Source organism: Camelus bactrianus, chromosome 19 (genome assembly GCF_048773025.1).
Source record: "Camelus bactrianus isolate YW-2024 breed Bactrian camel chromosome 19, ASM4877302v1, whole genome shotgun sequence".
NCBI classification, from domain to species: Eukaryota; Metazoa; Chordata; class Mammalia; order Artiodactyla; family Camelidae; genus Camelus; species Camelus bactrianus.
In genome coordinates this window covers 5,889,051-5,914,872 of record NC_133557.1, presented here as the reverse complement: position 1 = coordinate 5,914,872, position 25,822 = coordinate 5,889,051, and the positions used below count along the sequence as shown (strand labels likewise).

At 39.4% G+C, this 25,822-nt stretch overlaps 1 long non-coding RNA gene across 9 annotated transcripts in view; it reads left to right on the top strand.

Annotated features, from left to right (window-relative positions):
* The window catches only part of LOC123613607 (uncharacterized), a 387,060-nt gene that overhangs the window by 279,052 nt on the left and 82,186 nt on the right, over positions 1-25,822 (top strand). For 2 of the 9 annotated variants that reach the window (XR_012500541.1, XR_012500537.1), the window contains one exon: positions 3,207-3,266. The exons of the other annotated variants lie outside the window; for them this stretch is intronic. This is a non-coding gene — a long non-coding RNA (uncharacterized LOC123613607). The remainder of the gene's footprint in view (positions 1-3,206; positions 3,267-25,822) is intronic. 9 annotated transcript variants of the gene reach the window in all.

Sequence of the window (25,822 nt, the reverse complement as noted above, 5' to 3'; positions counted from 1 at the left end):
TCCGTAAGAAAGGAATTATAGAAACTACTTGCTTCCTGAGTCTTTGCATGTTTAAAATGTCCTTGTCCTGATCTCACACTCAGTGGATAGTAAGTTTAGCTGTAGAATGACAGCTCAATAGTCATTTTGCCTTGTGGCTGGAAGGCATTGCCCCACTACTTTTTATTGCTCAGGATGTTTATTTCTATTATGGGTGATCTGGGTATTTCTTCCTACTTGGAAGCTTCTAGGATCATCTCTTTTTCATTGACATGCTGAAATTTCTTGAAGCTATATCTGAGTCAGGGCTTGTTGTGTGAGTTTTTGCTCATTTGCTTTTCTCAGAACTCATTGGAATATTTTAATATTTTTTTCAATCCCAGGGATTTCCCCATTGTTATTTGAAAATTTCCTTTTCCCATTTCCTCTATCCTATTTCTATGGGACTCATTGGCTATTCAACCTCTATATCTCATTTTTTTTTCACTCATAACTTCCACTTTTATTTTGCTCTTCATTCTTTGAAATCTTCTCAACCTTATCTTCAACTTCTTCTGCTGATTTTATTTTTTTAAAGTCACAATTTTATCCCTAAACATTCTTGTTTATTGTTTCTCCTTCATAATATTTTGTTCTTATCTTATGGCTGAATTATCTACCTGTCCATATCAATTCAAATGTTGTTGATAAATTCTCCTTTGTTCTTAGAGTAACATCTGCTCTCCACAGTTGGGTTTTCTTTATATTGTCATGGACTTTGTTATTCGTGATGTTGGTTTTTACTTTGAAAATTGAAAGCCTGAATTTATGATACTGGCCTGTGAATATAAGTTTCCTCTGCTGTTGTGTAGTTATCTTTGTTTCCAATAGGCCTCTTTCTTGAGTGGTGAGACTGAATAGTAGCATTTTATATCTATAAGAGTATGTTAGCTGTGAGGGAGTCAGGCAGCTCTCAAGCTCTCAGCAACCAAAATGCCAGAATAAATGTGCATGGGAGATTTTATTTTCCCCCTTGGGCAACAGCATCCACAAGAGAAGGCCAAGTTCTTCTCAGGGGTTCCATTCAGTTTCTTTCTACAGAGAAACCTTCCCCTTAAATTTGAGTGGGGCTAAATACTGAGACTCCTGCTTGTAATAAGCTGACAATATGGGCGGCTTTAGACATACACATTGATATGAATTATGTTAATTTCTTTGTTTTCAGTTGACTTCTTGACCCATATACTGATTCTACCTTTGATGTTTCTCTGGGATCCCTTGACGGATTAGTTTCCACTTCCGTGCAGCCCCTTCATAAGCCTGTTCTGTGCCATTTGTTCCCATCCTAATTTTTAAAAATTATGGTAAAATACACATGATATAAAATTTATCATCTAAACCATTTTTAAGTATACAACTCAGTGGTATCAAGTGCTTTCACATTGTTGTGTAACCAGTTTCCAGAACTTTTCCATCTTGCAAAACTAAAATTCTATACCCATAAAACAACTCCTCACTCTCCCCTCCCCTCAACCTCTGGAAACCACCATTCTACTTTCTGTTTCTAGGAATTTGATTACTTTTGATATCTCATATCTTTGGAATCATACAGTAGTTGTCTTTTTGTGACTGGTTTATTTCACTTAGCATAATGTCCTCAAGATTCATCAATATTGTAGCATATGTCAGGATCTCCTCCTTTTTCAAGGCTTAATAATATTCCATTGTATTTATGTACCACAATTTGTATATTCATTCATCTGTTGATGGATACTTAGGTTGCTTTCACCTTTTGGCTGCTGTGAATAATGCTGCTATAAATATGGGTTGTGCAAATATCTCTTTGAGACTTTGCTTTTAATTCTTTTGAATATATATGCAGAGGCGGAATTACTGAATCATGTTAATTCCATTTTTTTTTCTTTTTCAGGAACTGCCATACTTTTTTCTATAGCTGTTGTACCATTTTGTATTCCAACCATTGGTACACAAGGCTTCTAATTTTTCCACATCCTTGCCAATACTTTTCTTCTCCCCACCCTTACCCTCTACTTTCTCTCTCCCTTTCCCCACCACCAACTTCTCTCTCTTCCTTTCTCCTCTCTTACCCTAATGAGTGTAAAGTGATATCTCATTGTGGTTTTGATTTGCATTTCACTGATGATTAGTGATGCTGAGCATCTTTTCGTGTGCTTTTTGGCCATTTGTATATCATCTTTCAAGAAATGTCTATTAAAGAAGTTTTTGCCCATTTTTAAATAGAGTTATTTTTGTTGTTGTTGTTCAGTTGTAGAGCTCTTTATATATTCTGGCTATTACTCCCTTACCAGATATATGATTTTCAAATATTTTCTCCCATTCTCTAGGCTACCTTTTCCCTCTTGCCATTTGATAACCAGAAGTTTTAAATTTTGATGTGATTCAGTGTATCTATTTTTTTCTTTTGTTGCTTGTGCTTTTGGTCTCATATGCAAGAAATCATTACCAAATCCAGTGTCATAAAGTTTTTACCCTGTGTTTTCTTCTGAGAATTTGATAGTTTTAGGTTTTACATGTAGGTTCTTAATCTAATTTGAGTTAATTTTTGTACATGGCATAAGATAAGGATCCAACTTCATTCTTTTGCATCTGTATATCCAGTTTTCCCAACACCATTTGTTGAAGAGTCTGTTCTTTCTCCATTGAATGATCTTGGAACCCTTGCCAAAAATCATTTGACATATATATGAAGGTTTATTTCTGGGCTATCTACTTTATTCCATTGTCTGTATGTGTCTCTGGGCCAGGACCACACTGTTTTGATTACTGTAACTTCTTAATAAATTTTGAAATCAAGAAATGTGAGAGCTCCATTTTGTCCCTCTTTTTCAAGACTATTTTGGCTATTTGGTGTCTCTTGAGATTCCATAAGCATTTTGCAATGGATTTTCTGTTTCTGCCATTGGGATTTTGAAAGAAATTGTATTAAATCTGTAGTTCACTTTGGATAGTATTGACATCTTAACAATATTAAGCCTTCCAACTTCATGAACACAGGTGCCTTTACATTTATTTGTGTCTTTTTAAATTTCTTTCAGCAATGTTTCGTAGTTTTCAGTGTGTAAGTTTTTTACTTCCTGGATTAAGATGCACCCTTTCTAATTTGTCTTAAGCTTGTTTTCCTGTGCTTTCCTTCCACAAATTTATTGAAATCTATCTTTCAATTACTGCTCCACTCACATTTTCTTCATTTCTCCTTATTCTTTTAGATTTATTCTACATTACGTGTCTACATTGTTATTCCTCTGGAGACTTGGGTGTGATGAGAGGTAAATATATCTACCCAGCCTGTCATCCTATCAGAATATGGTATGGCAGGGTAAATATCTATATAGTTGACTCTTGAACACATGGGTTTGAGATGTGTGGATCCACTTACATGCATGGATTTTTTTTCCCCACTAAATAGGTATTACAATCCTACATGATCTGCACCTGACTGACTTTGTTGATGCAGACCCTTGGATAGGGAAAGCCTACTGTAAAGTCATACATGGATTTTTTTACTGCATGGAGGGTCAGCACCTCTAACCACCAGCTTGTTCAAGGGCCAACTGTATTTACATATGTACACACAGAATACATCCTGTCAGCTAAGCATGAGATGTATACATCTACGTCTATATCTAATAGTTACATGTACACCCTTCATGTATACATGTGATGTATATAAATTCATTGTTATAGGTGTCATCTATGTAGCATATGTCATCACATGTATGAAGTACATATAAAAATCACATATGCATCATTATAAAGTATGCATATACATGCATCCATAAAGAGTGGGATAAATGAATTCATATATACAACATGGGTGAATCTTGAAAACATTAGGTTAAAGGGAAGAAGCCAGTCACCAAACACCACATATTGTATGATTCTATTTCTCTGAAATCCCACAACAGGCAAATCAAGAGACACAGAAAGCTGATTAGTTCAGCTGCCAGAGGCTTGGGAAGGGGGTTTGGGGAGTGATGGCCAATGGATATGGGGTTTCTTTTTTGGAGTGACGAAGTGTTCTAAGATCAGATTGTACCGCTATTTGCAGAAGTCCACGAATATACGGAAAACATTTAACTGCATACTTTAAATGGATAACATTTATGGTATGTGAATTATATTTCAAAGCTGTTAAAAGGAAAAATATAGACTAGACAGACTAGAGGAGAAATGTAAAGGGATGGGCTGCGATCCAAAGGACAGAGGGTTTATTCTTGGTTAGGAACAGACACACTGCTTTCCCTGAAATCAGATAAAAGACATCTCTCAGGCTTGTTTTGCATTATGCCTTTTTTTCCTATAAAGACCATCATCGCTGTTGATTTTAACTGTATTTCCTTTGTATAAAAATATCCTGTGAATCCCACTCTGTGTAACTTGCCCTTACACCCTGTTCTCCTGATGAAAACTTGTGCTGGTGGTCACCTGCAGTTTGGGCATGAGGTTCCGGACTTGGTCTCCTAGATGATCGTACTCTTTCCCAGGCTACAGCAGAGCCCAGCATCTCCTTCATTATATTTTGCATCCTTTCTTTCTGCCTGGAATAATGTCGAGTCATTCCTGCCCACAGCCGAGGACGCACAGCTGCATACACTCCTAGGTGAAGCTGTCTCGTTTTCTCGGAGCTGCACGCATGCTGCTTCCATGATCCAGCGGCTGGGGGTTAAGATGAGCTAGATCTGGGGTCTGGAGGCACAGCTGCTGCATCTTCCCGAGTTATAAATGTGTCGTGCAATTCCTTCCTAGTCAGTAAGCAAGTACGAACCCCTGGGGAGATGCTCGGTCACTCATTGTATAATTCTCATTTAAAGAAGGCATTTTAAACATTACCCAGTGTTTCTGTTTTATTCAGAAATTTGGGGTAAAATGCTATGGAAGAGAAAGGAGATTATTTCCAAAGATGAAGGTGAATTGGAGACTTTTTCAGACATGTAAAAGCTGAAAATAATTCAACACAACAGACCCATCCCTGAGAGAAATGGTGGAAGTCTTTCAATAAGAAGGAAAATGATACAGATAGATATCTGAATCTACACGAAGCAATAACGAGCACCAGAAATGGTAACTCCATAGCTAAAAGTGTCAGAATTTCTTTATGACTAGTGGCCCTCTATTTTATTTACTCTTTTTGGCATAGCATCTGACTGTTGAGGAAACCAACTCTTTAGATGAAAGAAACAACCTGGTGAAGCCATTGCTATGAAGTAGCAATCACTTTCTAAAATGAACCTAGAGTCACTGCAACGAAACATCAATTATTTACCTTACAAGTTCATTTCGAAGTAACCCTTTCTGTCAAAGTATTACAAAAAAGTGCACAAATAATAATAAATGCATCTCACTGAATTTTCACTAAGAGAGCACACTTGTGTAATGAGCACCCAGGTCAAGAAACAGACTGTAATTAATATTCCACAAATTCCTCTTGCACTTTCTTCTGAGAACTACTGCCTCCCCAGGGGCACCCTGCCTTCTCACACTATAAATTAGTTTTGCCTGGTTTTGAATCTTATGCAATTGGAATCATGCAGTGTGTACTCAGAAATATGGCTTCTCTCCTTCAGTCTTATGCTTATGAGATTCATCCATGTGGTCCTAGGTAGCAATTGTTTGTTCATTTTCATTACTGTCATGTATTCCGTGGTATGATTACACAGTTATTTATTCTATTTCCTGTTCTGGCTACTGTGAATGGTACTTGTATAAATATTTTTATATGTGTCTTTTGATGAACCTGTGTGTGCATTTCTGTTGAATATATACCTTGTGGTAGCGTTGCTAGATACAGACATATATACGTTCGGCTTTCCTGAGAGATTGTACCATGAACCATGCCAGCAGTATATAAAATTTACATGTTTACATAGGTGTGTGTGTGTATATATATATAACTTATATATACATATGATATATATGTATATATATAATTTGTGTTTTGCCCCATTCTGTAATTTGCTTTTTCATTTTCTTTAGTCTTTTGACAAGCAGATGTTTTAAATTTTAGTATAGTCTCATTTATTAATTTTTCCTTTACTCTTAAAATTTCATGAGCCAAGATGAGTAAATATTTTGATGTGGTTGCTAAAATAGCTAATGCTGTTCAAAGCATCCACACTAAGAGAATTATTACAGAGTGAGTGACAGGCCCACTCCTCTCTGTGATGCTCTGACCTTCCAGAGAGAAATTAATCTCTGTGTTGAGCAGTATGTCGTGTGAAAGGTTTGAATGACCAGAGTGTGTTCAGGAAAGAATATCAGGATGTTAAAAGATTTTCTAAGCTTAAAATGGGCAGAAGACCTAAACAGGCATTCTCCAATGAAGACATACAAATGATCAATAGACATATGAAAAAATGCTCAATATCACTAATTATCAGAGAAATGCGAATCAAAACTACAATGAGGTATCACCTCACACCAGTCAGAATTGCCATCATTCAAAAGACCACAAATGACAAATGCTGGAGAGGCTGTGGAGAAAAGGGAACCCTCCTACACTGCTGGTGGGAATGCAGTTTGGTGCAGCCACTGTGGAAAACAGTATGGAGATTCCTCAAAAGACTAGGAATAGACTTACCGTATGACCCAGGAATCCCACTCCTGGGTTTATATCCAGTAGGAACGCTACTTCAAAATGACACCCGCACCCCAGTGTTCATAGCAGCACTATCTACAATAGTCAAGACATGGAAACAGCCTAAATGTCCATCAACGGACGACTGGATAAAGAAGAGGTGGTATAATGATACAATGGAATACTATTCAGCCATAAAAACTGACAACATAATGCCCTTTGCAGCAACATGGGTGTCCCTGGAGAATGTCATTCTAAGTGAAGTAAGCCAGAAAGAGAAAGAAAAATACCATGTGAGATTGCTCATATGTGGAATTTTAAAAAGATAGATAGAAAGAAAGAAAGAAAGAAAGAAAGAAAGAAAGAAAGAAAGAAAGAAAGAAAGAAAGAAAGAAAGAAAGGAAGGAAGGAAGGGAGGGAGGGAGGGAGGGAGGGAGGGAGGGAGGGAGAAAGAAAGAAATAAAGAAAGAAAGAAAGAGAGAGAGAGACAAATGAACATAAATACAAAACAGAAACAGACTCATAGACATAGAATAAAAACTTGTGGGAGGGGGTTGGGAAGGGACAGATGGGGAGTTCAAAATTTGTAGATACTGACAGGTATATATAGAATAGATAAACAAAATTATACTGTATAGCACAGGGAAATATATTCAGGATCTTGTGGTAGCTCATGATGAAAAAGAATGTGACAATGAATGTATGTTTATTTATGTACAACTGAAAAATTGTGCTCTACACTGGAAATTGACACAACATGGTAAACTGACTATAACTCAATAAAATAAAATAAAATAAATCAATTAAAGAAAAAGATTTTCAAAGCTTGACCCCTGAGAAAGAGTTAAAAGATATGGAGACATTTAAGTTGAAAGCTCTGCACAGAAAGTGTGAGAAAGTGTTGCTTGGAAGCAAAATTCAACTTGTTCTTTATTACGGCAAGAAGAAGAACAGGTCATTAGGGCTGAAAGTGGCAGGGGTATCACTTTCAACTTGTCAGGGAGCATTCCATGTCTGTCACAGTGGTCCAAATATGGGGTGATAAAACGGAGTTGTTGCCCACTCGGATACGATCTTCCAGGACCCCCAAGGATGCCGTCACAAAAAATGAAGTGTCTGTCCACAGAATTCTCCTCTGTTAGCTGGAACTCTTAATTCCCAGTAGCAACAAGAGCCAGATGTTGAAAAGATTCCTGGAAAATAAGAAAACTAAATATTTAAGTAAAAATTTATTTCATATTTCAACCACTATTTCAGGTATCAGGGTATGTGTGGATATGGCGACTTCTTTATTTATAAAAGGGAATCGGGGAGCCTGGGAGATGTGTCCTGAGGCTGAACCTCCGAAGTATACAGTGGATCAATTTATAGCTCATTAGTGAGACTAATTGAGAGCCAATGGTTAAAAAAAAAAAAAAAGTTGTATGTATTTTTAACATTACTTTCCATTTGAATATTTTGCTTATTTGAATAATTGGGTGTTATTTAGGGAGAGGCTAGGTCACAAATAGTTAGGCTGTACTTTGGTAGCAGGTGTCTCCCGAGGGCCGAGCAGCCCTTGGGCAGTCGGGTGGCAGGGCAGTGCATGTTCTCTGGGATCTCTTCAGCATGCCCAGGCACTCTGAATCACTGCTACCAAGCTTACTCCTATGAAAAAAAGAAAAAAAGAATTGATCTATTTTTTTATAAATCTGTTTACTTGGCTTGAACGTGTTGAGGCTGGCCAGTTGTCTTTGGGAAAATCATCTCTAGGTTAACCACTGGGATGTGATCACCTTAGAACAACCCTGGGGTGAATGCTGTGATGCTCCCTGAAGATCCCCCTTCAGGAATGGGGACCATATTCATTGGCTGCTGGGATATAGCCAGAAAGGGGCCTTAGGTATCTCTCCCAAGGTCTGATGCACTTCCAAGTGATCAATGACGGATCACTGTCAGGGGAATAAGAGCCCAGACCCGTCTCCCCAACTAAGGGGTCACCTTAGCTCCTGAGATCCCCAAAGGCTGAGGCCTCTGTTAAAACTTCATTGAAGCTCAGTTTCTCCTTCTGTCCATTCCTGCTTCCTTTTCCTCCTCCTCCAGGTGTGGATCCCAAGAGCCATCCAAAGGTTTCCTAAAGATGGAAACAAAATAACAATGCTTCTTCGTAAAGTGTTCTAACAACACCCCATCTAGTAGCCTTGGTTTGATAGCCACGCTTTTGCGGCTGTAGGCTCAGGTGTCAAACTTCCTGGCTTAGATCCCGGTTCTCTCATCTATTCACTACAGGTCTTTGGGAGGTAAATTAATCTCACCCGGTGTTAGTTTACTCGTCTGTAAAATGGGGATGGTGTGTGCAGCGACCTCTGGGGTGTGCCCCGGATGGAGCAGCACAGGAAGCAGACGGGCATGAAGTTTAGTGTGTAGCGTGTTACTAGGGAGGAAATTGGTATCTAGGAGAGGAAAACTCTAATGGGTGGTGGGGGAGATAAAGAGAAAAAGGTTCAGAGCGTGGCCTTCTATCTAAGGAGGACTGAGCCATGTGACCTTCGAGCACAATGGAGAAGATGTTGTAAAGATATGGTCACGAGAAAAGCTGTGGGAAAAAAATGAATGCAAAAAGTTCCTCGATGATTTATTCAATGGAGAGTAACATGTATTATCATTCTTTATTGTACTCCAGCCACTTTCAAAACTAAGTGGATGTGGCTTATGAATTTGAGCACAATTCATGGCAAAAAACAATTCTTTCTAAAGAAAAAAACATTTTTTCAAGAAGCAAAAGTATAGATATTTCAGGTACCTGAAATTAAAACTCACTTTATCTCATCTGATTTATAAAGTATACCATTTTCTGGAAGGAAGTTTATTTGGAGGAGGAAATTTAATCTAAGGAAAAATTTATCCTGTGTGTTATTTCATATCTTTAAGGTGTTACAAAAAATCTACAGCAGAAATATTGTTTGACTGGATGTTTTTATTTACTCTCCATTAAACCTGAGGACACACTGTTGCCTATTTATTCTCTAAAGGCATTTTTATGTGAATCTTAGGAAATACAGTCCATTTGCGTAGCTTAAGCTTACACTGCTAACATAACTGAGGGATAATGTTTAGGGAGTGTAGAGCAGTGATTCTCAACCCTGCTGTATGTTAGCATCACCGGGGAGCTTTAAAATTCCTGATACCCACACCACATCCTGGACCAATTAAATCAGGATTTCTGCTGGGACACCAGGCATTTTCTTAAAGCTCCCTGGGTGATTCCAATGTGAAGTCAAGGTTGAAAACTGCTGATACAAAGGACCGAGTAGTTCCTGTGTTCATTAGTCTGCCCTTTTTAAATATCATTTTTTTCCTCAGTGGAATTTTTGATAACTTACTGAGTTGCCATCAAATAATATACCAGTAAATATGTAAAATGCTAGTGGTATGGAAAATTGATTAAATAACTGAAGTCAGCAAAGGAGGCCCAGGAGTGATTAATACCGATACGCTGTGTGGTAAATTAGAGGACGATTTAATTATTATTTCTAGGTTGACAGAGGAGTCAATCAATTCCTCGAATCTTTCAGGGATCAAAGCCTGTGGCCAAGTTACTTTCCTCAGTAGTTTGCCTCACAACTCCAGGTTAATGAAGGGTGAAAAAAATTCCCTGGGGTTGATGGCCTTAAATATTTGGAAACACTAGGCTGATTCAGGAGATGTTCTGGATTCCAGCACTGCAGTTTCCCCCAAATGACTCGAGACTTGGTTGAAGTTCCTAGGAATTAACATGAAATGTGACTTCGTGAATTGAAATGTGTTTGTAAATGACTGTGAAATAATAGTTTCATTCTTCACTGGTATAGGGTGCTGGCCTTACATCTTATCATAAGATCTAAGACCCAGATGGAATTGCAAATCTTTCCAAGGGCTTTCATTCTTTTCCCTCTGGAGGAGCGAGTTCTGAAAGGCATATATAGCTCTGCTCCTTTATTTCCAGGTCTTTCTGAGTCACTTTAGGTCCCACAATTCACCTTGGCTACAAGCCATTACTCTTCCTGCCCCTGTACTATGGAGGGTGATGTGCAGGAAAGCTCAGTGGAGAAACAGACTAAGATTTTGACCCCCACGCCTGTTCTTAGCTCTGAGACTCTAAGCAAATTGCCAAATTTTTCTGAACCCATTTCCTCTGAACCCATTTAATATAAGGATGATCTAGCATTAAAATGTTCAGTAAGGTGCCATATACTCAAGAAGTTATGTACAAAATAATTGATAAAATATTCATCCAACACAATTAAGAGAAAGAGAATCATGGTGCTAAGTAGGATAACTAAAGTTTTTCTAATTCTCTGTTCAACTAAAAGGTTGATAGTGTTTAGTAAAATATGCACAAATAGGAGGTCATTACCAGACCCACTGACTGGAGGATACAGAGGTGCTTGTTTTCCGGTTCTCCACAAAATGGACTAGGCTGAATCATAATGTACCGTAGGTAGATACACACTGGATTTCAAAGAGTGTGAAAATGAGAATGTACACTAGCTCATTAATAACTTTATATTGATTACATGATTTATTTTGGACCTATAGGATCAAATGGAATATATTGTTAAAACAAATTTAACATTTCTTTTTATTTTTTTAAATAAAATGTGGCTAATAGGAAACTTACAATCACATACGTATCTCACTTTCGTGCCTCGGGTTGTAGTTTGACAGCACTGTTCTAGACCTCCATCTTGAACGAATACAATTTAATAGGAAAAATCAAACTTCCCAATGATTACGTTTTCTGGAAACCACTGTCTTCTGCTTTTTGCATACATTTGCCCTTATGACACCAGGATGTGAGATCCTGCTCTTGGACTTCTTCCATCTTATAACTGTGTTGGTTTGGAGCTTTTAGAAATTAAACATACTTGAGTAAAGCCCATCATGGGTCTTTCATAAAATAAAACTTCTCTTTATTGTAAACCATATAATTGCCAGATTTTACAAGGCAGAGTCATCTCCATTTTTCTTTCTTCTTTCACTGAAGTCACTTTTTTAAAGATGCTTGATTGTTCCCTGGATCAAATAGACATACTATCTGTAATTTATTGGATGGAGGGAGAGGGAGTGGTTCTGTGTCTGGGTGGGATTCAGGTGACTGCAGCCAGGATGGCAACAATCTAATTTTACTAGCAAAACAGTGGCACCAAGTAGAGTACAAACAGCGGAGTGCATCTGGGTCTTGCTAACATGTTTGTTTTCTGGTGACAGCTTTCTCACGTGTTGCCACACATCACTACTGGGAGAATTAGATGCTGTCCACATGCCTCCGCTGGAGAGAGGACAACAAGGAGCTTGTGCCTGGCTTCTTCTGGCCTCTGCCCTATGTGCCTTCTTCTGTTCTTATTATAATCTGTATTCTTTCACCATAATAAGCCCTACCATGAGTATAGCAGCTTTCCTGAGTTCTGTAGATCCTTAGAGTGAATTTATCAAACTTGAGAGCGACCGGGGACCCCTGACACACATTCCTAATTCCCAAAGGGGTTTGCTGTCTATTATGCAACAGCAATGCTACGGATGAAGGAGGGGCACAGAAATAGGAGCGGGAGAATGGTGCTAGGGGCCTAGAATCTGCGGTGCATTTATTATAAGCCAGGCACTTTTCTAGATGCTTTTCATGCAACCATTATTATTATGATTTAATCTTTGCAGTAAATCTCTCTTATCTCTCTTACTGAAGAGGAAATGGATTTCCAGGCTCTAGCCCACAAGGGGTCAAACTGTTAAAGTGTGGCCCAAACCTCCAAGCACGCAAAAACTATTCGCCGCAAATGAATGGTAGAACAAGATCCCAAACCCTACTTCCCAGCATCTGAGCTCAGATGTAGCCACCACGTTCACAGGGACACACTGGCTTTTGCATACGTAGTGGAATCTGTAGATTCCCTGCCCACATCCCCTCAACCCACAAGAGAGTTCTCTTCAATGAGTTTCTAGGCAGGCCTGTGTCTTCCTGAATTTCTTGGCCCTGTGCCTCTCTCTGGCAGCTTGGCCATGTTTGGATGGCACGTGGCCCTCAACCAATGAGGGAAGGTGATGGGTGACCAAATACCTGCCTTCCCTTGCCCCTCTTTGGAGGTGTTGGAGGCACAGAGCCTCTCCCATGATCCACAGTGAACTTGCACCCCAGGTGCCCACAGCTGTGTCCACTCTATCATACACCCTTTGCTGGCATTCCTTCCTATCCATCTGCCTCCCTGCCTTCACTGTGCGGCTTGTGATGCTCTCCCAAACAAACTGCCTGATCCAAAATTCTAAACTGAGCATCCGTTTTCAGTGGGGACCCAGATTCATACCTGGGCAAGAATATACAAAGCAAAAGGTTTGAAGGACAGTGGCACTGTAGTTACGCCCTGCATTCTGTATTTTTAAGTGTCACTTTCACAGCCCACATACAGTCCTTTGTCCCATATTTGAATTAAGGTGAATCACTGTACATAATTCTAGCATGAAATATGTATGTGTTGCAAGTTGCCATGCATGGTCCTGTATTATAATGTGTTCTTTGTACTTCAGTTTACCTGGCTAATTCTTCCTGTTTTCCACCCTTAATACCATTAAAGTATTTGCCTAAATGAACCATCGTTGGTAAAGCTGAAAGCCGATATTTACTTAATCAAAATTAGACTTCCTAATTCCTATCAAAGCGCAAACCCACTGGGGGAAAAAAATAGAGGATAAAGCTCATATTATTTTTCAGAGAATAAACAACCTTGTGTAATCCTATTATGAACATTAGCATACATCTCACAGCCCATCTGGCCAACAATAAAGGTCGTGACTGTGTGCATCTGAAATGCTATCCAGGGCATTGTAGTAAGGAAAATGGGAAAACCAACAGCTGTGTCAATGGGTCAAAAAGCGGTCATAGGACATTTCTCAGACGCTGCGGATTACTCAGATAGACTTTCGTAAAGACAAGCTCTGTGTCAGGAAACATGCTTTTCACAGTTAAAACAGGTCTGAAGGAATAGTTTGTGTGACAAGCAGGGGTGGAAGCTGAGGGGGAAGATTGTTAACTTGTTTTCAGTGATTCATGGATAAGTTAAACCATGACCAGACTCTAGTGTCTTATGAAATGCAAACTGTTATTATAAAAACATCCTTCATGGGGTGCAGAAAATATAGTACCTGCTTCCAATCAAAGAATTCTTTTTCAGAACTTCAAAAGAAGTCACTGTAATTTAGTTAGTTTTGCAGAGAATTTCTAACCTGGAAGACTAAAAGATTTGGGATTTTTCCCCCCTCACTCATATTTGGTGATCCAGTTGATCCTTGAACAACATAGGTTTGAATGGCAAAGATCCCCTTATCGGCAGATTTTTTTTTCAGTAGTAGATATTACAGGACTCCGCAATCCTTGGTTGGTTGAATATGAGGATGAGGAACCATGCATATGGAGGGAGGTCCCACTGTAGAGTTTTATGTGGATTTTGGACTGCATGGCAGATGAGCGTCCCAACCCTTGCATTGTTCAAAGGTTAAAACTGTAGTAACTTATTTTATTGATAAATATTAGAACCCAATAGAAATATTAAAAAATAATGTAGATATTGGAGATCCACTGGGCTGAGGCTCTCCAATTTTTCATGTCATATTTCATACTCCAGCTATATGGATTTTTGACCTGGTTTCTGATTTATTTCCTTTCTCTGTGCCTGCTTCTTTCTGGATGAAATATTAAATTCACATAAGGATTGACTATAAAACATGAAATTATATCTCCAAAGAAACTAAGTGTCATGTAGTATGTGCTGACCACATTTCTATCTGAGCTAAACCTGGAAACAGATGCTGCCTCTATCAAATGCTGTTTTATTAGAGTGAGTATGTGTTACAGGTATAGACTGCTTTTTAAAATTAATATTTATGGATATGTTGATATTATCATTTAATTACTCCCAAGCTTTATAAATGTGAAAGATTTGTCAATAGAAAAGCTGTTTCTAATTATTTTTCCCACATGCAGTGTACTTAGCTTGTACCTGAGCTTGATGGCAACCTCATCTGTCACATTCCTTTCTCTGACAATAGTGATGAATTGCTGTGAATTTAAAAGGAATTTTAAAGCTCTGTATCAAGTCTGAGGGAATGATAGTATTTGCTGCCTGTCAACATGGTCAATTCAACATTGAGTGTGAAATTGATAAACTGTCAAATCCCTGAGCTCCTTCTTCCTCCACAAGTATCACGGACCTAATGCATCTCTCTAAGTGGGCATGCATTTTTAGTAGGATCTACAAATAGGAAGTAACACTTCTTGCCAAAATGCTAGAGGATAACACTCTCCCTCCCCCTTGACAGTCTCCCAATATCATCTCCTTACTCAAGAGAACTTGGAGTCAGAATGTAGAAGCTGCTATCTCGATATCCCAAAGCACTACCGGTCTACACCAGCACAGTGATGCATGCCTGGCTAACTCCAATGCTGGCAACAGGATGTAGGGCATCAGAGAAAGTGGAGCCTTTTTAACACGCCATAGATGTAACCACTTTTTTTTTATCACAAAACTTGAACAACCATACAGAGGCAACAGAATTTTCTGCAACTTAAAATATGTCCCGATACAAGGAAGTGACCAGTCCATGGCAAAACTCTATGAAATGCACAGAAGAAAGATAGCAGAACCCAAGATCTGACTGGAAAAGAAATGCTTCTTGCATCAGAAGAGAAACTGTTTTCTAGTTTCATCTGGCAGAAGGGTTTTTGTTAGTTTCTTAAGAATGAGGAATATTAGTTAAGATATTGGTGTGATGAATAGAGGCTTGAATTCAATAAAAGGTATAATGGCTCATGTGGAAGGTTCTAATTAGCAGATGGTTCTCAACACAGAGAACGGGGAACCAGGCTCCCCTGGGACTCTGGCATCCCATAGAGCAGTTGATGGAAATGGCAAAGAGAGGGTGGAGGAAGCACATTTTTTCCTAAATGCCTTAGCCTGGAAGTGTTCCTCACCACTTCCACTTATTTCTCAGTGACGAGAATTCGTCACATAGCCCTGCCCAGCGGCAAGAAGGGTGAGGGATGTGGCCTGCAGCTGGGCAGCCTCCTCTGGGTTACAACTGTGTTCTATGGGAAAGGAGAAAAGATGGCAGTGGGCACCTAGCCAGGGCCGCAGGAGGGACTGCAAATACCAGAATATCTTGCATGGTGTCTGTGGGGTTTACCATCTATTATCAGAAGACCGAGGAAGAGACTTTCCAAGTAGATCTCTGCCCCTTGAAGTTTTATTTATCCTTCACGACTCAGTTTTAAGTGTTCCTATTTCCACGGAGCCTTCCCTCGCCCCCATCAAGTACGTCCCATCCTGCCTGTTAGGGAACAGTGAAGCCGTGGATGCTGTGGGTTCCCCACTAAGATCACCCCACCAGGCTGCGCCCATCCCCCGGCCACTGTGAATGCCGGCAGTGAAAGGCTGATTGCTGCTCCCTTCTCTGGAACTGCCCTCGGCCAAATGGAGATGCCTTGCCTTGGAAGTTACATGACATTCCCCAGACCCTAGGGACAGCTGAAAGCCAATGACTGACTGACATGTAACTAAAAGAGGCCATTCCCAAGGTGGGGTCAAGTCTGTGGTCCACAGTCCGGAGCTCCCCTTGGGCTTAGGCTGGGGCTCATCTCCACCTTGACTCTTGCCTTGCCCCGTCCTGGTTCTCCTGGTCTCCTTCCCAGCCCTGCAAGAAACCCTGTGCACTGGGATCCCTGCAGTAGGTTCTGCTTCTTGAGAACCGGATCTAAGAGTACGGGCTTTCTAGAAAGTAAGTAAAAGTGAGAAAGCACTTTCTAGAAGTCAGTAAAGTAAGAGCATCTTGCTTTCTAGCATTGAGAGGCTGTCAGTAACCTTCATGCATTCCCTTCTGCTGCATTGCACTTTTTCAGGAATGAGGCAGACCTTTAGAAAATAGGGCCCTAACTGCAATTTCAAAAAGTCAAATTCCAGAGTTGTCCCCACATCATTGAATATTCTTCTTAATTTATTCAACATCCACATTTCAGGACTTTACGCTGAGAATAACCAAGGACCCTTTCGTGGTCCTCCATTGTCAGAGGAAGGTTTTCTTCTTCCATATACTAAGCAGGAAGGAGGTGGGCAAATATTTTCATGTTTTAACCATCAGGGGAGCCTCCTTAAGCGAAAAATATGAATGAGCCATAGCATCCCAGCCATGAGCAGTTAGCGCAAGGTGAACTGAGTATCAGATAGACCCTGAATTGGTGCAGCAGGTTAGCAGTGTCCAGGTCATAGCAAAGAGGTCATAACAATTTGTCCTTGTCCTCCTTACTTTCATTCTAAAGTATTTCCACCATGATTTTGTTGTTTTCTTAAACCCCTGAGACAGGGAAGGAGAGCACATGGTAGGCCCCATTTCTCAGAAGTAAGATTTAAAACATCAGAGTCAGCTTCAAATTGTGACTCCCCACTGCAGCAATTTGGGATGCCATAGATTTGGTTTGAATGTCCCCCAGATTTGCTACAGGGATCACTAGGGTGCTGTCAGCAAGGAGCTTCTGTTTTTTTATGATGTTCATGCTTGGCTTATGACAGTGAGAACACTTAAGGTTCTGGAATGAATTGATGCTTCATCAATGTATTTAATAAGAATCAGACACGACACCATTGGTGTGTTCTGATTGATTCCTGTGGCTGTCATCTGCGTGGAAATATTTCTTGCAGTGAAACACTTAGAAACACATTTTAGAACTACCTGATGGCAAAGGATAATGAGTCTTTTGCCTCCACTGCCAATCAAAGTCTCAGAATTTTCTATGATTAACGTGTAAATGTGGGAGCTCAGCTTCTCATGCAGACATTCACACATCCCTATAATCTCTCCATCAGCAGGCTAATGGAATTCTCTCTCTGAATCAAATTATTCTAATTTTTGCCTATCTAATTTAAACTATTTCTTCTCTTGAAATAACTTGACTCCTCCATTTTGCCAATCCACATGCTTTTCTGTCCTTCCAGCCAAACTTTCACCATGAAGACTTTTCCAAAATCTCTGCAAATGTGTTATTTCCTTTAAAGTATATCTTGGTTGTGCAGTCTCTTACTGGATTAGATTCAAGTTATCACTTCATTTCTGTCTATTATAGGTTGACAAGCTTGTCTGAGTCATACCCTCTCTCTGACAGCATACTGCGTGAGCTTATAGATCATGTGACCCTCCCTGTGTCTAGCACACAGCAGAGCATGCAAAGGTACTCGATATATGGTTGAACATGTGAACAAACACACACATCTCATATTCCTCGATGCCATCATTCCTGGGTCTCTGAGATGAAAGGGGGTCAGGAATGCCATACGCTCCCTCTGCTCACTTCCTTGACCCAATATGACCCAAAGGTGTTGTACAGCCGAGTGCAGAAAGGAATTCTCTCCCTTGCCCCCTTCTCCCAACACATCCTGCCTACAGCCGGCTTTAGACATTGTTGGCAAGAGAATGTCTATAATCAGGTCAGATGGAAAGGTCATCCCTACCTTAGAAGAGGTCTGTGATATCTTTCCCTCAAAAAGGAGCAAGACCCCATTAAGTGCCAATTGCAACACAGATAGTGTCTAGAAGAAGATACCCACAAACAGGGCTGCGTGCTGTTCCAGACGGGACATGTGTATACTTGATAGATTTCTCTCGTGGTTAGTTTCTTCTTTTATTGAAGTCTAGTTGATTTACAATGTTGTGTTAGTTTCCAGGGTACGGCAAAGTGACTCCATTATACATATACATATAAATATTTCTCAGATTCTTTTTCATCCTAGCTTATTACAAGAAATTGAATATAGTGGGTCCTTGTTGTTTATCTATTTTATATACAGTAGTGTATATATGTTAATCCTAAACTCCTAATTTATCCCTCCCACCCATCCCTTTGGTAACAAAACCCTTTGTTTTCTATCTCTGTGAATCTGCTTCTGGTTTGTAAATATGTTTATTTGTATCGTTTTTTAAGATTCCACATCTAAGTGCTATCATATGATTCTTGTCTTTCTCTGTCTCACTTCACTTATTATGATCATCTCTAGGTCCTGCCATGTTGCTGTAAATGGCATTTCATTCTTTTTTTATGGCTAAGTCTTGTGGATATTTTCTAAGGAAGTAACTATAAAGTGCATGCATAACACACACCATAAGTGGTATAATTCTAAGGTGATTAGTATGAATTTGTGTCACTGTAGGTATTTGGAATTTGTGCGGCAGAGCAGTGAGAGCCAGTGAGAGGCATATGCTTCCCTCTGTGCTGAGTGTGGAGTGCTGTTGATCGTGTTCCTTAGACTCGGACTTCTCTAGAAACATGCTTCATCTGGACACACTTTCTGTGCTACCCTGTTTGTAGGGACAAACTTGACCTTCAGCCTTTCAGTGCAAAGGAGAGTGAAGAGGCTTGAAGAACGTGGGCCATGGTGTCAGTGTCCAGCTTTTTCTGGCTGAGTGAATTTTGGGATGTTATTTGATTTCTCTCCTCTTTAGTGTCCCCATCTATATAATGAAGGTAATAGTATCTGCATGTTAGGATTGTTTTGAGCGTCGAATGGAATGTGTGTAAACCACCTGGCACAGTGCTTAGAAACAACTGTCCAGTCCTTTATCCATTCGTTTAACAAACATTTATGAACCTACGAGGTGTCAGCTTACATTCTAGTAGAAAGAGACAATGTAAATAAAGCGTATGGTATGTTTTTCATGTTCTGTGGTGAAGACTAAAGCTGGGGAGGGGATGGGAAATTCTGGAATGGGATTTTTTTTTGTGCAGACCTCACTGATAGTAAATTTGATTAAAAAAATAGCCTAAGGAGGCAAGGGAATTAGCTATGTGTAAAGATGAGGAAAGAGAGTAAACAGCAAATGCAAAGGCCCTGTGGTTGGAGCTTACTTAATGAGTTTAGTGAACACTCTGAAGCTCAGGATGGTTGGAGAGGGCTTAGCAGGGAGGAGAAGAGAGTAGAAGAGCTAGCTTATGGGGGCTTGGTCAAGTAGAGTCCTGTGGGCCATTAAAGTAGCTTTTTCTCTGATGATACGGGACGTCACTGGAATCTTTTGCGCAGTCGATCGATGTTACGGCATCACTCTGGCTGCTGGTTGAAAATAGGGTGAAAGAAGGAAAGAACCTAATTTGCAAGTTAGTGCAATAATATGGGAGAGAGAGGACAGTGGCTAAAACTGGGGAGGTGCCAATGAAGTTCGTGACAGGTGGTTAGATTCTGGATAAGAAGTAATTAATTAGAGTTTGACAAAAATACAAGATATGTAAATCGTAATTTTATTTTTGATAATAAATAACAATATCTATTTGATATAGCAGTAGTTTTGGTACTATATCAATGATTTTGATAGTACTGTGTAAACTGCCTCTTTCGTGCCAGAAATTCCACAGGAAATGCCATGGATATCAATAGTCTGCATATAGAACACCAAATAGCCTTAAATGCTTTGGCAGGATATTTTTATCTTTTCTAATGTATCTCAAAAATTGGTCTGCATCCTTGAGCCTTTTTAAAAAATTTTAATTTAAAGCCTTTATTTTTTTTTAAGAGTAGTTTTATATTCACAGCAAAATTGGGAGAAAGGTATAGAGATTTCCAGCACACCCCTTGCCCCCACACATGCCTAGTCTTGAGTTTTTCGTTTTCTACCTGGCTATTGTGGTGACTTGTTGACAACATCTCAAATGTAAAGAAGGTAGAAATGAGAGCCTTTGAGGGTGCTTGAAGTCCAGTGCTCGGTCTGTGCCAGATCACTTGCATTGGATTAAATTGTGGTAACCATTGGCATTAGCAGTGAAGATTCACCTATTGTAAAAATCAATTTTAATTAAAAATCAGACACTTTTACTGAATTCTTATAATTGGGAAAGTAGATATAATGTATCCACTCCGAATACCGCTGCTAAAGCAGGGAGACAGAGGAAGAGTGTAGGAACCTGGAGATTCCAGAAGAGCAAAGCTTTATTCATAGCAGGAGGGGTGCCTCCTTTAGCCATTCTTTCTCCATCTTGAGGAGCTCTGTGGGGTCTTAGAAAAAAATACATAATTGGAGGCCAAGAGACTGGGCTGTATTGCTGGCTCTATCATCAATTAAAGGCATCACTGAATGTCTACAAAATAACTGCAGAATTTCTTACAGTTCCACCTTTTGGTGACTTGCTGATTATCTTTCCCTGGCTCTGTTGGAATCTGGAAAACTATAGAGAACTGGCTATTTTCACTAAAGTGGGAGAACACTGTATCCTTTTCTGCCAATTCAGAAGGTGTCAGCACAATGATAAAGGGGGAACCTCGGGGTCCATATTCCGTCACCTGCCATGACTTTCAAGTGGAGTGGAGAGGCATCTAAGACCATCACGGGGCTTCCCTGAGCAGGTGGATTGAACCAAGCAGTCCATAAGTTTTGAAACTCATTATCACTCTTCACTTACTCAGAGAAGACACAGCTTCTTCAAAAGCATTTTATTATTTACTTTCATGTTGAGCTTTGAAAATAAAAGGGAAATAAGGGGCATTTCTTATCAGCAACAAATGACGCTAGAGGATAATGGGGTAACATAGTCAAAATGTTCAAGAACGTTAACTGTTAACCTTGGTTCTGCTTGGACCACAAGTCTCACTCAAGATGGGAATGAAACAGAGACTAACATTCATACAGATCCACGGCCCTTGTGGAACAAACTTGAAAGGATATGTTTTGGTGAAAAATAAAAATTCCGTACTGAAGGAGTTGAATGCAAGACGTAGTTATAAACATAGAAATTATGGAATATTTTGGTAAATCCATGTGCAATTAGTAATATTAATGATAATAGTAATAACTGATTTAGTTTGTGCTTAGAATAAAGTGGAACTAAAATATTATACAGTATCAATGTGAAAGGAGGGATGTCAGAGGTCTCTACTTAGAGTTTGGTCAAAATGTTCCATTATTCAGCTGTACTTTATAGTTGATATCAATGTAGACTACGATATGGATGTATTCATTTCTTATCTTGTTAGGAGAAGCACAGAGATATTGATTAGCTATAGAATTTGTTGAGAAAATACAAAGCTAACTGTGTATGTTAATAAACAGGTAAGCTATATAATGTGTAGCTTCCAAACTATATAGGAAAAACTAAAAGAAAATATGTTCAAACAGAAAGCATGAAAAGAGAGCAAACAGGCAGACAAATCTTAGTAAAGATAAAACAATGTAAGAGGTTGAATAAGACCAAAATACATCAGTAATTGACATAAATATAAGTAGATTAAATCTGCTTCTTGAAAGGCTGTGATTTACAGGTAGTATTTGTAAAATGCAAGCTACTTAAAAGACACACTCAGAATACAACTTGGAAAAGCTGACAAAACTAGGGGTTAGATATTAACAAGATAGATAATCATTTAAAAAAATCCTAAAATATAAAGTAATTCAGTACTTACAAGATTAGCATTATTTCTTTACTCCCTGACCTCACTTGAACTGAATTCTATGGAATGACTGTAACTTCTTAAAATAATATTCTCTCTGTGTTTAACTTTTTAACTTGTACACACTTGTCATGTTTTGCTTTGTTTTTCAGAATATAGTCACACCTTCCATGTTATCTTTTTCTTTCTTTCTTTCTTCTCCTTTATTATTGTTATTATTATTATTGCTTTTTTAACATTTTTAATTGATTTATAATCATTTTACAATGTTGTGTCAAATTCCAGTGTTCAGCACAATTTTTCAGTCATTCATGGACATATTACACACTCATTGTCACATTTTTTTCTCTGTGAGTTATCATAACATTTTGTGTATATTTCCCTGTGCTATACAGTGTAATCTTGTTTATCTATTCTACAATTTTGAAATCCCAGTCTATTCCTTCCCACCCTCCACCCCCCTGGTAACCACGAGTCTGTATTCTCTGTCTGTGAGTCTGAAAATACCTTCCATGTTATCTTAACTCTCCAAAGCTTTCTAGAAAGTAGCAAGATCTTCAGTCTTATCTCTTCTTATTCCTGACTCATACAATCTATTAATGTTGTAAAAATGTAACCTTAGGACAAAATCTAATTATATCTACTTAAAACCCTTCATTGGTTTTCCATTGCTTTTAAAATAATGCCCCCAAATTCTTTCCATGCCTTAAGGTTTGTGGATAATCTGTGCCCTGTCCGATCAATTTCTCTACACTTTATTTTCCACCTCACTCTCTAATGTCAGGCCATGTGCATTGCCTTTCAGTTTTTGGGCAATGCTTTTCACAGCAAATGCCTTTTCACCCAAGGCCTTTACACCCACTGTCATCTGCCTAAAACACTCTTTACTGCAGAATTTTCATGGTTGAACTGTTCTCTTTCTTTAGGCTGGAGATGGTTAATTTTATGTGTCATCTTGGCTGGGCCAGGGATGCCCAGATACTTGGTTAAACATCATTGCTGAGTATAGCTGTGAAGGTGTTCCTGGATGAGACTGACCTTTGAATCAGTAGACTGAGGAAAGCAGATTGCCCTTTCCAGTGTGGGTGGGCTGCCTCTAATCTGTTAATGGCATAAATCAAATGATAAGGCTGAGGAACCAGGAATTTGTACTTTCTGCCTGAGGGCCTTCAAACTGGGACATTGGTCTTTTCCCTGCCTTTGATCTCATACTTGGACTGGAAATATACCATCTGCTCTCCTGGGTCTCCAGCTTGCCAGCTGCAGATCTTAGGATCTCTCAGTGTCTATATACCCATGTGAGAGTCAATTCCTTATAATCTATCTATCTATCTATCTATCTATCTATCTATCTATCTATCTATCTTCCTATTGGTTCTGTTGTTTGTTTGTTTTTGGAGAACCCAGAATAACACAGGCTCAATTTAAATGCCACTCCTCTAAGAAGCCTTTCTGTCTTTATTCTCTGGCTCAACCACTTGTTTTCTTTCGTAGTACTTATGACAAACAGACATTTTCTGATTTGTCTGTTTTCTTACTTTGTATGTGTCTCCCCAGCTATAATATACTTTTGAAGGCAGAGACCAACAGAGACCTATTTATTTCCTGAGCCTTGCCCAAAGCCTGATGCTAGGTAGGCTCTCAATAAATATACGTAGAATAAATGAATGGATCAGCAAATGAATGAGTAATTGTAGTTTTGCCTGAGTAATTGTACTTCTTTCTAGTGGATTGAAAATACCGTATCTATATTTCTGACTTCCAAACCATGATCTCCAGTCTTGAATTTTCATCCCTGGAACTCAAGATTCTGATTTCCAAGTGTATTTCACAAATGTACCTCAAATATCCCAAAACTAAACTCTGTTTCTTTTACCTTCCAAATTTCTCTATTATTGCCCACTTATTTTGGTTATAATGGTCCCAGCATTCACCAAAACCAACCAAGCCCAAGACTTGGAAGTCATCATTAATTAATTTACTTGTGCTTTCATTTATTTATAGAGCAACTCCACACTGTATCACAGCACATAATGGTGAATAAAACACACATAATCCATGTCTTCATGGAGTTGATTCTGTCATCTTTCTCACAACTCTAATTATGTTGACAGCCAAGATTTGTCCGTTAAGAATGTCTCTTGAACCAGTGCCTACCTCGCCCTCTCTCTTTCTCTCACCCCTTCTCTAGATCAAGCCTGCATTATCTCTTACCTGAACTTTTGTGACAGCTAGTTGGTTTCCTTGCCTCTAGTTTCATCTCATTTGCTTGAATTCACCTGTCACAGAACTAGTATTTTCCCTGAAACACAAATTTAACCACCTGATGGCCCTACAAAACCTTCCACGTCTCACCATCACTTATGAGAGAAAGTTTACTCTTACGCACGGCATGCCACGTCCTCTGTGATTCAGCTCTCTCTAGACATTCAGGTCTATGAACGTGACCCTCATATGTTTGCACATATTGTTCCCTTACCCTGAAATCTCCCCTCTCTGCTTCTATATATCAACCTGGCAAACTCCTTCAATCGTCTCCTTTCTTTCTGAAGCTTTCCTGACCCCTCTGACCATCCAGGCAAATGTGAGAGTTTGGGAGCCATAGTCTCACAACCGCTGAGTGGAACTTAAGCCATCAGATCTCATTATGGATGTCAAACATGTTTACATGCCTGGATTCCTCACTAGACCTTGGGCAGCTTGCAAGTGGAGGGCATGGCTTACACACACTTCATCTGTACAGAGCCCACGCCATTGGAAATATTACTGAATTTTTGCTTAATAAATGAATGTTGATTAATGAAGGACATATGTTCAGTCATTTGCCTAAAAGTGACAGTTACCAGTAGCAGAGAGGACCCAAATTTCCAAATTCCCACTCCAGTGTTTTTTCACTAGACTAAAAAGCACTTTTGTCATTTTGGTGATTTTTAAAAGATTTGTCCAAAGGAGAAGAAAACAATAGGAGATGCTCTGGATTAGGGATTGGTTCAGAATAACGTGGAGTTTTTTTGAATCTATGTATGCTTGGTGTAGAAATTCTGAAATGCACTCCCTGAAAAAAGTTACCAATGCTAGTGAAGGAAGAATGGGGCTTAGGGTCAGGTAACCATGGACTTGAACATCTGTTTCTTCACTGATCAGCCTTATTTACGGAAAAGGAAACCAAGGCACAGACTTTGCATCATCCAACTACTCTGTGACTCAGTTTCCTCACCGGAAAACGTGGCACCATGTTTTGAAAGTTATCATGGGGATTATACCAGATGAATGACCCTGGATAAAGAACTGGAGTATCGCCTGGCGTATAGTAGGTGTTCTAAAATTTAGTTTCCCCTTCCTGTTTTATTCCCCCTCAGGCTTTCATCAGAAATCCAAAGACACCAAAATGGCTTTTCCGTTTGTGTGGGGGGAAGATGCCTGCTCTGCTGATGAACTGTCTGCATTGCATACACACTTTAACAGCCACGGGGTATCTTCGCTGAGACCCCTTAGCACTCATTAGCACTGCTGCAGGAAAGCCGATAAACCTCACCTCTTACCCAGCCCTCTGCCACAACTGGGCCAACCTCCGTTTTCTTTTATCATCTGAATTCTGACCTTAAAGGTCCCACTCTAACCCGAGGGCTTAATTTATCTTCTGTTAAAAGCAGTCGTTTTCCCTTACATGGAAACTGCCGTGCCCTGAGTGTGCACAGTGAGACGGAGGAACAGTCTTGCCTGGTTCATCTCAGACACAAGGGACCGGTCCCACCACCCTCCCCTTCCACGGCGGGTAGATGGCGCTTTGATTACAGAGCAGCATGTGAAAACCTCGGGCTGCTGT